This window comes from Octodon degus, unplaced genomic scaffold, assembly GCF_000260255.1.
Source record: "Octodon degus isolate 3935 unplaced genomic scaffold, OctDeg1.0 scaffold00042, whole genome shotgun sequence".
In the NCBI taxonomy this organism is placed as follows: Eukaryota; Metazoa; Chordata; class Mammalia; order Rodentia; family Octodontidae; genus Octodon; species Octodon degus.
Window position 1 is genome coordinate 6,950,664 of NW_004524618.1, and position 11,411 is coordinate 6,962,074.

The window sequence follows — 11,411 nt, forward strand, 5'->3', positions numbered from 1 at the left end:
TCTCTCTCTCTCTCTCTCTCTCTCTCTCTCTCTCTCTCCCTCCCCTTTGGTTTGGATTTCAGCTAAAGCAGATATATTTGCAACTTTTACCTGCTATCCTCTTTATCATTAATATATCAACATTTCTTCTGTGTATTCTGGAATGTTGACAGAAGTCATGAACTTTATTTTAGTGAGGCTTGGCTGTAGCTGCTCTATTTACATTCAGCCTTACTACTAAGACATAGTAGTTCTCTGGCCTCAAACCTGTGAGAAGAATTGGTGTACCTTCACTGACCTTGAACTTCAACTATTATTTTCCATGTAACTCTATGGTGGCTGGATTTCTGTGTAGTTCAGCTCTGTATTCCCAGTAGCTGCTATTTTCTGTCAAATTTCTAGATGTTTTGTCCCACACTCTGAAAATCTTGAAGTGAAAACAACTCAAAGAGAAATTATATAAATATTCAAAAGTTTTTGATGCTTTCTATTGACCCAAATGTCCTATAGCTTCTATCCTCCCACCTCAGCCTCCCCAGCAGCTGAGATTATGGGAGCATATTCCATTGCACCTATTTTAGGTCTTATTTTTCTATTTTGTGTACTTATTTTATTATCTCTTCTCTTTGGCTCAAGTGACTTCTAGCTTCTGTTAGGAAAATATTCCTGCAAACAGAAATTGGCAGACCCAAGAATACAATCCTGGGAATAAAAAGCTCAGTTCTTTGCCTGGGTTGCACCCCTTGTGTCCTCCCTGCACAGTATTTTCAGGGCTCTTTAAACAGTTATTTCATGTTATTGCCTAAGCTTTCTAGTTGTTTTCCACACAGGGATTAGTCTCATTTAAGATATTATACCCAGATTTTCACCAGGAGTCCAAAGTACTGTGATGCTCTTTTTTTTTATGTGTCTACTGACCCTTTGAAGTAGTGGTCTGTCTTTTCGTCCTCGCCAACAAAAGAATGACATTTTATGGTGAGTTTTTATGATGAGATTTATTTGTATTGACAAGAAGTTCTTGTACATCAGTGTCACCCATAGCCTTTAATTTTTAAAGTACTCATTGGACTAGAGAGAAAAATGAGGAAAAGAAGACTGCAAGTGTTCCTGTGAGTTCTACTTGACGATCTTTTTAACTTTTTTTTTTTAAATATATTTAGGACAAGATCTTTGGGGTCTCACTACACAGATCGGACCTGCAGTGATCCTCCTGTTTTTCCGTCTCCCAAGTTCTGGGATTACAGGCGTGTACAGCTATGTACAGTCTCAATCGCTGTTTCAGCGAGCCCTGGGGGTGGGGCTGGCACCGCAGGCCAGGATCAAACCCCAAAGGATGATATATATTTGATTTGTGTGTGTTTTAAATTTTATTTTGCTAAAATTAGAAATTTATTGCATGTAAGCAGTAGATACATGATACTGAGAGATTATTCACTGTTTGAAAAAATTGTCAAAGTGAAAAACAAAATATTTTTAAATATTCTTCAACTACAGAGGTTGTTCTCTCGGATCAGGGCTGAGCCTGAGATTGCTCCACATTTTTTCAGCAATCCTGTGGGCAGATTCTGCCTGTTTGTTTCTTTTGTGACCTTAGGTATGATCTGCTTCAAGACAAGATCCAGCTAGGAAGGCTAGGAAGTCCCAGGAAGTAGAGTTCATTATATGGAGTGGCTAGAACTGAGTAGCTATAAGTGACCAAGCTAAGTTTAGAGGGGAGTGTAGGCTTCCCTGAAGGGACCAGGAAAGTGTCTGCAGCAGAAAGGGATGAGACCAATTTCAGGGTCAGGGCAGAGGGGTTTAGGCTGATCCCGAGGGATGCTGGGTGGGAGAACAGAGGGTAAGATGCCCTCTCTAAGACCAGCACGCCTCATCCACACTGGGGGTCTTGGCTAAGTAGAGCATATCCCTGAGATAAGGCAGCAGCAGCAGGTAGATCTAAGGGAAGCCCCTTTTTCCGTAATTGTAGAGCCTGAACACTGAGGCACAGGTACTTGGATAGTGAGGGGTCCCCGCCAATGGCTCTGGCTCCTGGAAGGCACAGCCTGGCGGGCTTGAAAGAAGAGCACCCTTGTCTAGGGCTGGCTGACTCGCACGGTCATGCTGGAATTGGTCAGGTGGGCCCTGTAGTGCCCAGCTCAGACCTTTGTGTCTTTGCCCAAATAAATGTTCAGAAGACATGAAACGGACGCCCACCTTGATGTAGGAGAAGCCGTAGGTGACCTGAAAGTACATGTTGTTCAGATGTGCACTGGAGGAATGTATGGCAGAGACTTCATCTAGGATGGTCTTGTTGGCATCTAGAAGTTGGACAAAGAGTTCACAGCTACCACCACAGTCATGCTGGACTCCGCACCAGTCTGAGACACAGATGTCAATCTTGCCACTGTCCACGAGTTCTGGCCACAGACCCTCAGCTTCCAGGTTCAAGATCTGCTTCTTTGAACACCAACCATATGAGGTCACAAAGTGGGTCTGAGAAGGTGCTCCAAGCACTGGTACCAAGTTTTTCTCCACAACCCAGCCTTGCCCACTGTGCCATAGCCTCCACTTCTGGAAGCCTTCTTGTCCACAGGGGTTGTAGAAGAGGTTTCGTCCAATGGGTCTGAGCAAGCAGACGCGAAAGAGAGGGCTGGGTCTGGCTTCGCGGGCACAGGGCCGACAGCAGCTGCAGACAAGAGCCAGCAAGGTGCGGCCAGAGGCGCTGTCCTTCCGGGCCAGCATCAGCAGCCACAGGGCCTTGCTGTCCACCAGGGACCTCCAGGTGCGGCACACGTGGCTGCAGCGCCCCAGCAGCGCACGCGGGACTCGCGGTTAGCACGGCCACGAGGAGCTCAGGTGGCAGCCGGCTCAGGGTCAGCTCCTTCCCAGGCAGCAGCTGGGTCTGCGACGGGTTGCTTTTTTTCACTAAGGTTATTGTGAAAGCCATCTCTGGTGTAAGACTTCCTTTGAAAAAATCAAGGTATTTTATGAACGAAGTAGGATGGTCCCCCACTTATGGAGGTTAAGTTCCAGACACCCTGTGATAAGTGGAAATCAGCGAAGTAGTGATGTTATATTTATTTTAGTATTTATGTATATTTTAAGGCTTTATAAACCCTTCCTACACTCTTATAAAACCTTTCCCACACTTTTAGAAACATGTCTAATGTGCTTAACTATTTTCTTTCTTTCTTTCTTTCTTTCTTTCTTTCTTTCTTCTTCTTTCTTTCTTTTTTTTTTTTTAAATGTATTTGGTATAAGTCTTGCTACCCAGCTTAGACTTGTAATGATCCTCCTGTTTTCAGCCTCCCCAGTGTGGGGATTACAGACGAGAGTCACCATGCCGTCTCAATCACTGTCTCAGTGCGGGAATCAACCCTGATCCTTGCCTAAGCAGATTCTTCAGTCCACTGAGCTGTCTGGCTCAATGGTCAAGCTTGTGACAATTTTTATCATTTGTGTGTATTTCACTGCTGAGCCACCACACTTTTCCTTCAGGTGGAAAATGATTTCAAAAGATTCAGGTGGAGATTTTTGTTTTCAAGAAACATAATTTTGTTTCTTACTTTCAAACCTAGAAGGTGCAAACAGAAAGTATACACAACAAAGCTGAAGTCTAGTAGGGCCTACTGGTATTTGTTCAGCAGCACCTGGGAGATTGGTGGAGCTGCAAATCCTCACGAGCCGCCTGGTGTCCTCTAGACTAGAACTCTGGGAGTGGACGTGAGCACTCATGCCTCCCAGGCTGTCTTCCCAACCCTGCTGCCGAAACGCTTGGCGACTGCTTGCTTACCGTGCTGCACCAGGGCCTACACTCTGTTCCAGAGGAGCAGCAGCTGGCCTGCCGTAGGTGGCAAGTAAAAGTTTATTGGATAGCTGAAAAGTAGACTAGCCTGAAGAACAAAATTTATTCATTAGGCCTTTAAGAATCACTTGCCATTTGGAACCAAAGTCTCCAATTTTAAATATAGCACTTTTATCACAGTTCAAGCCAGACCGATTTCCTGCATTGAATCTTATGTAATAACCTCACAGTTGTGAATGTTCTATGTTAAGTAATTCCACGTGGCCCCAGAAGAGAACAGCTGGACTTAGACTTCTGTTCCGGACAGCGGTGGTTCCCAGAGCGTGGTCCTGAGAAGGCAGCAGCTTCATTTCTAACCACCTATCGCAGACGCACCCCTGCCGCTCAGCTGAGCTCGCCACTCAGAAGGGGTTACCTGCACTCCAGGGCCTCTCAGGACAGAACGCTGAGAGCCACTGCGGTAGCATACGTGTCTGCGTAAGTGGGCAGTGACGCATGTGAAGACGGTAATTGAAGATGAAGCAGCAACTAGCCAGAAAGATACAAAACAGTTAGAATTCATGCATTTTGAGCTTCTCATTTAAGAGAAAAACTGCAATATTCAAATTGGAGGGGATGGCGTACTTAACTTTGTGTTCTCAGGCTGCAGTGAAGAGGCTGCCCCCGCAGAAATGCAGGAGGGAGTGATCTACAGACAGCGGGGTGGGGAACGTCAGAGTGTCTGCTGGTATCTAAAACAAACAAAACTTAGCTCTCGATACAGCACTTGCCACACTCGGAAGCAGGGACTGAGCTGTGGAGCTACCCCAGGGATAGTGGCTCAGTTGTGCAGCACGGGCCCAGCGCGGGGGGAGCCCTGGCTGCGCTGCGGACTCCGCGAAAATAAACAAAGAAGGTTACGTTTTTCTATTCCACTGCACCATCTGCTTTTTCCAACTATGAAGTCAGAAAGTTTCTAGCAAGGTGTTTTGAGGAGAGAGGAGTTACCACGTAGTGAAGCAGAAAAGAAAGCAACCGAGCTCCTTTTCTCTGTGGCGGGCATCCAAGAGACGCCAGCTTTGGGAGGCTGGGCAATTAGAGTAATTTAAAGCTAAATCAAAACCAACTTTGCTTTAATGTTCTGAACTAGGACCATTTTGGGACCACTTTTGTACTTAAAGTGGCTCCAGGTTGTTTTATTACCGAAGGAAGTGAACAAAGACATGGTGCATTTAAAGTTTTCCTTCGGGGGCAGACAATCATTATCAGAACCAAACACATTTTTGAAACATGATGAGAGACAAAAATAAACTTATGTTTTGATTATGTCAAGAGTCGTGCTTGCTCAACGTGTTGGTTAGACAGATATTGAGCCTCAATTTATTTGATGTTCAAAAATTCTAAAAACAGAGCCAAGCCAGCTCTGTGTGTAGGAAGCCTCCCGGCCAGGCCCCTGCAGTGGACTACATGTGGGCTCCCATCCAGGCACTCACACAAATGAGAACTGAACTTCGATATTTAAAAAATTTATAAAGAAGCCATGTGATATAGCAAGTAGAAAAGATCTCTTTTGGTTTCTCGCCTCTCTGGAAGGTTTAGGCCTGGACTCACTGGCTTGTGATTGAGAGTAGGCATACATCCCCATGGTCCCTTTTAAATAATAAAGGACAAGGCTGGCTAATTAAGTGACAGCAGTTTTATCAGGCTGTGAATCATTATAAAATTGAATTAGTAGGTGAAACTTTTATTTAATTCCAGCTTTTGCCGTTGACCTCGGGGGCGGACTTTAGCAAGTTTCCTAATCTTTCTATGGTACAGTCAAGTTACACCTATGCTGTCCTTGCTTTCCTAAAACAAGGAGTATTTTAATGGGCTGATGGCCCCCAAAGTTGTACTTGTTCTCATCTCTGGAAGCTGTGAATGTGTTACCTTACATAGGAAATGTACTTAGCACATGTGATTCAGTGAAGGACTCAGATAGACCCTACGTAATCTCCCAGTTCCTTAAAATCACTTCTTTTTTTCCAAATGTAAGTGAAGGGAGGCTATCAGCCAAAGATACAGATGTGCTGGTTTCAAAGATACAGAAGAGGAACTTCCATCCAAGATTTGGGATGGTTTCTGAAGTTCATCAGGGGGAGAAGGTTGTTTCCCTTCCATGCTTCTAAAATGGAGCACTGCCCAACCACTGCCTTGATTTTTGTATAATCAGACTTTTGACCACCGGCTAATAAGTTCAGACTGTTCACGTAATCACTAAATATGCAGTAATTTATCAGAAGTCACGGAAATCTAATAAAAGTGTGAACATTTTACAAAATTCAAATTCCAGCACAATCATAGCACTGGTAGTATAAGGATAAACATTCTAAAGTGATAGGAAATGAACAAAAATTATTCAAAAAGTGTACACTACACTGCTATCAGAAGTGGCTGGAAAAGGGCTGGCCAGATAGCTCAGTGGACTAAAGTACCTGCTTCGGCAGAGCACAGCAGCTGGGATTTGATCGCTGGCATGCAGGACCCACCCTCGGGCCACACTGAGATGACAATTGAGACTGGACATGGTGGCGCGCACCTGCAATCCCAGTGCTTTGGAGGCTGAAAACAAGAGAATCGCTACGAGTCTGATTTACATAGTGAGACCCGGTAGACCCTGTACTAAATACATGAAAAAAAAAAAAAGAGTGGACAGTGTCTGGCTGGAAAGCACAAGGTCTTGAGTTTGATTCCAGGTACTAAAAGGAGGTTGGGGAGCAGATTCTAAAGGTTTTCTGGAGAAACTGCTCCTTCCAACGTGCACTCTTCTCAGCCAGGTGATATATTCTTTTCTTAAATACCTCATGCACAGGAAGTCAGCAAATACCTTTGGGCACCAATTCTAAAATAATACAATTTGTCTTACAGTAAAATTGATGTCATTGTAATTAGGTCAGGTTGTTTAAAATCACAAAACCATTTTATTCTTAATTATGCTTCCATGAAGTACAGGTTTCTCTCTACACTAATATAAGCAAGTTTAATAAATTTCCACTTGAATAGATTTTAAGCTAATAATGCCAAGCATTTTCTTTTAGGTAGCATCCACAGTCTGGATATTGGAATTATCAGAATAATTCAATTTGTGGGGATTATCAAAGTGATATGTCTTGGGCTGGGGAAAAAGCTTGGTGGTCTATGTGCCTGCTTGGCAAGCCCAAGGTCCTGAGTTCAAGCCCTGGTACCACATGCCTTGCTGGACCCCAAACCAGGTGTGGTGGCGCACACTTGTCATCCTGGCACTGATGAGGCTGAGACAGGAGGATCACTATCAGTCCAAGCTACGTAGTGAGACTCTGTATCAAATAAATTTTTAAAAATAAATAAAAAGATGGTATGTCTCTCTTTAAAATCCACCCTGCTTCCTAAGTTTCAGTTAGGTCAGTGTAAGAAGTTTTGACATGGTACTGTGCCCTGGGGTGAGTACAGGCTATAATTATATAATGGAAATTTCCTAAAGCCGGAAGAAAGGTTTCTGAATGATTTCACCACAAAGAAATGAAAAATGTTTAAGGAGACATGTTTAATTTAAGTATTATGCAGTGTATAAATATATGGAGCTACCAGGATGCCCCATTAATATGTACAATTTTTATGACTTTACATATCAGTTGAAATATATTTAATTTAAAAGTTGTAAAAATATCCCTCTGTTCTCTGCTGAGCATAAAATTATTGAAATTTCATTTCTTTTTTGCAGGCCTGCAGTTGAGCTCAACAAAAGAAGTAAGGCAGATGCTGCAAGAGAGGAAAGCGACAGGTTTCTGCTTATTGTTTGCAGCACTACAGAAACTCTTCAGCCCTGCTGAGGTGGTTGGCTTCTGTGCCAGGTCAGTGATACTGAGTGTCACAGAACTAGCTCCTTTATTCTCCTCAAACCTACCGGCACATGTCCCTTGCAGGCTGAGGTCCTACCTTGGTCAAGGTTCCTCTCTCAGACTCTGGGAGACCAGCCTGCTGCTGTGTCTTTACTCTGAGGACTCTTTCCCTCCATCGTGTTTCACTTAATTCTGCAGCCCTTGGGATTTTGGCTCTTTGCTAAGGTTACAGCCTTTGTGTCTTGGCCATCTTCACTGCTGCTGGGACAGAGTGCCCAACACCACAGTTTAGAGGAGGAGAGGCTTACAGGTCCCAGGCTCCGAGGCTTTGCTTCAGGGCCACCTGGCTCCAGAGGAGAGCCACAGTGGGATGGTGCAATTGTATCAAAGCAGCTCTCTTCGATGCATCAGGAAGAAGAGGCTGTGGGCCAGAACCCAGGAGAGAGCTCTGCCTCCACGATCCATGCACACATGAGGAAAGGTACCTTCCTATTCCTGGAGGTAGCTCGGGGGCCAGTCAAGTTGACAGGATCAGTCGTCACATTCGAGGACATCTCGATGCATCCTCCTGGCTCACACTTGGTTAATCTGGTTTCATTCAATTTGCAGTGCTAAAATTGCAGTTGTTTTGCATTCTGACTGGAACTTCAATAATACAGAAATTGGTGACGGGATTGTTCTGGGAGACAAACCCCCAGATGGCCTTCCACGGGAACAACATTGTTCTTGACCTTGGGCTGTACTTCTTGCTATAGGCATGGAATGTTTTGAAGCTGCAGCATTTAGAGGCACGATATTGCATTAAACTGTGTCCCAGTGTGGCTTGTGATTAAGTTACCTCTGAAGAAAGGCCTTTGTGGTATGAAATGCTTGTGGTAACAAGGGCTCTGGTGTGAAATAATTGCTTCCGCGCATTGTAGATTTCTTAAAGAAAGGAAAGATGAGTGTAGGTCACAGATTAGGAACTGAAGGCCTTCACGGTAGCCCTGAGTGCATTGCTTTAAGTTCTTGTAAGGACAAAGTTAAAAATCAATGAGTTTAAAGACGTGAAATGTGAAGTTGCAGAATTGTACCTTTCGTCGGGTTCAGAGCTTTGCCAATTGTCTCAGGTAAAGCGTCATGACATTCACAGGAAAGTATCCAGGCTTGAATCTAAGGAATAGAAAAGGCGGGGTGAACTGAGAGGACACTAAAAGTCATGAAATCTCAATTTGGGTCTCATTTCTAAAGGCAAAAGGCCATATGCAAAAGATCTTATAAAATGCCCTTAATATTTAAAAGATCTTTAAAACTTTGTCTGGGGACTGTCATGAAAGAAGCTGCGCATTCTCATGCCCATTGTATACCTAACCTTACCACTGTAAGATCCTAATAGAAATTCTGATTCAGAGGAAAATTGCTAATACCCAAAATAATTTGTAAGATTTTGGAAACTCATTCCAGAAGAAACCTGGAAATATATATATATATATATATATATATATATATATATATATATATTTTTTTTTTTTTTTTCTCCTCTGCATTAAAGTAGCAATATTTTTCATTCTTTATACTACCAAGGAGATATATATATATATATATATATATATATATATATCAGTGCAGTTTAATAGTTTCTATTTGAGCTTCTTAAAGATAAAGTAAAATTGGGTATGCTGTGCACTGAACACATGTCACCCTCCAATTCACATGTTTCAACCTGTATTTTTCATGAAATGGTATTTGGAGATAGTACGCTTGGGAGGTGATTAGGTTATGTGGGGCTCTCATGTAATTTTAGATCTCACCTTCTAGAAAATTTTTTTGTTTGAATATAATTTGAATTTCATGGATTCCCTCAGTGAATGTAAAAGAAAAACTGAACTTTCCTAGAGTAATGTAAAGGGATATATGTGAAGTTTCAAAGAAATAGACAAGTGGGATGGAATTCTTACGCATCTGCTGCACACTCGCTGACCTCCCAGTTCGTTCTTCTGGAGCTCGAGGAAGACAACGGCTCCTTCAGGCTTTGCGGTCTCCATGAGTAACACCAGAGCTAAAGTATCTGCAGTAAACACCGAGGTAGGATGGAGAAAAAGAGTAGAGACAATGACCTTGTTCTAAAGGAGGTGACAATATCCCAGAGGAACAGGAGGTAATTGCCAGCTCAGAACCACTTTGGACTACTTGAGATATTTACTGTAATGATCAGCAAAGATGTAGTAGAAGTTAGATTTTAGAAAATTTATTTAATTGATTATGGGAATTTATGAATAAAACAAATGGTTGTCTTAATAAATATTACAAAATTTATTAAAAAACAACAACAAGCAAACACCTCTGCTATTCATGGATTTTAACTGCTATCGTGGAGAATGACGGCCAATACTCTTACCTTTTCCTTCTCTTTCTTTATTCTCCTCTGCATTAAAATGGAACTATTTCTTATTCTTTATGATACTACCAATGTTATTTTCTTTGCAGCAAAGATTAATGACATGGTTTGGGTTTTTGAGAGGGAAACAATATAGTACAGGACATATTTTATGACACTATTTTATAAGGAATCACTCAAAGAATCATATACAAGAAGTGCAAGAAATTTGTCCACACTCTACCAACCAAGGAATCCAGCTGAGGGCCTGGCTCCTAATAGCCTGCATGAGCCCAGCTGAAGGAAGACCTAGAGCTCAGAACGATGCTTCTCATGAGTCCCTCCTGGAGGCCTGGAACCCAGAACCATGTCTCAGGCAGGTGTACTCCATTGATCTGTGCTGAAAAGGCCTGAAGGTGAGTGGCGGAAACCAGCAAGTATGGCAGTGGGATGAAGAATCTGTGCTGGCAGGCTGAGGGATCTGAACTGGAGCTAGGAAACAATACTCAAGGTAAGCACCAGAGCTCCCCCAAAGCTACCACAGCCAGCCTCACCAACAGTAGGGTCCCGAGCTCCTCCAGTGATGAAGAAAGCCGAGTTCCCATCAGGACAGCCAACGTGAGAAGCTTCTCCACAAGGCTGAGCAGTGCACCATCTTCCCCTCCAGAGCCAGGAAGCGATGCTCAAGGTGAGGACCAGAGCTCTTCCAAAATGAACCGTAGCCATTCGCGGTGACAAGGGAGGTCAGAGCTCTTGCTCCAACAAGAACAGCCAAGTTCATCAGGAGAGCCAGCATGACAAGTTCACCGAGCAGAACAGCCCCAGAAAACCAATGGCTTCCAACAGCTTCTCCAAACAGCACCCTTAGCGGTGTTCCAACAGCTTCTCAGTTCTGCTTCTTGCGCTGCTGGCAACAATCCTCAGCTGGGGCTCCCACACCGAGCACCCTGCTAATTCCATGCAGCTGGGTGTAACAAGTTGAAATCCTCTAGTGTTGAAATCCACCAGTTGGAAATCCACTGCAGTGACCTCGTGGAAGCTGCCTATTAGACAGTGAAATCAAAGCTGCTCCTGACAAGAAGTGTGTTGCTGCACCTATCAAATAAAGACCCAGAGTTCATCTTATTTAAGCCTGTTAGGGTGAGTAGACAGAGATAATTTATTTGAATATTGGATAGTGCTTTCCAATGTTCTTTACTCACCTACCACTTTTCTTTTCCTAGAGACATTTTAAAATGTTTGTACTGTACTCTAGAGAATATTTCATGTTTCTGTCAGAATGATCCTGCAAGCTAAATAAATGCTTGATGGACGGTCACCATGATTCCCTCAAGGCTTTCTGAGCCCCCATCTATCTGAGGATACCTGCCCCCACTCCACACTTCCAGCTTGTGTTAAGTTTTAACATCAATTTTACAATTAGAAATGAGTAAACACAGTCAGTTCTTCACCTCTC

The 11,411-nt window shown here is 43.3% G+C and overlaps 1 pseudogene; it reads right to left on the bottom strand.

Moving 5' to 3' along the window:
* Nucleotides 1-2,051: 2,051 nt before the first annotated feature.
* On the bottom strand, nt 2,052-2,905 carry LOC101580334 (annotated as a pseudogene).
* Between the last annotated feature and the right edge of the window lie 8,506 nt (nt 2,906-11,411).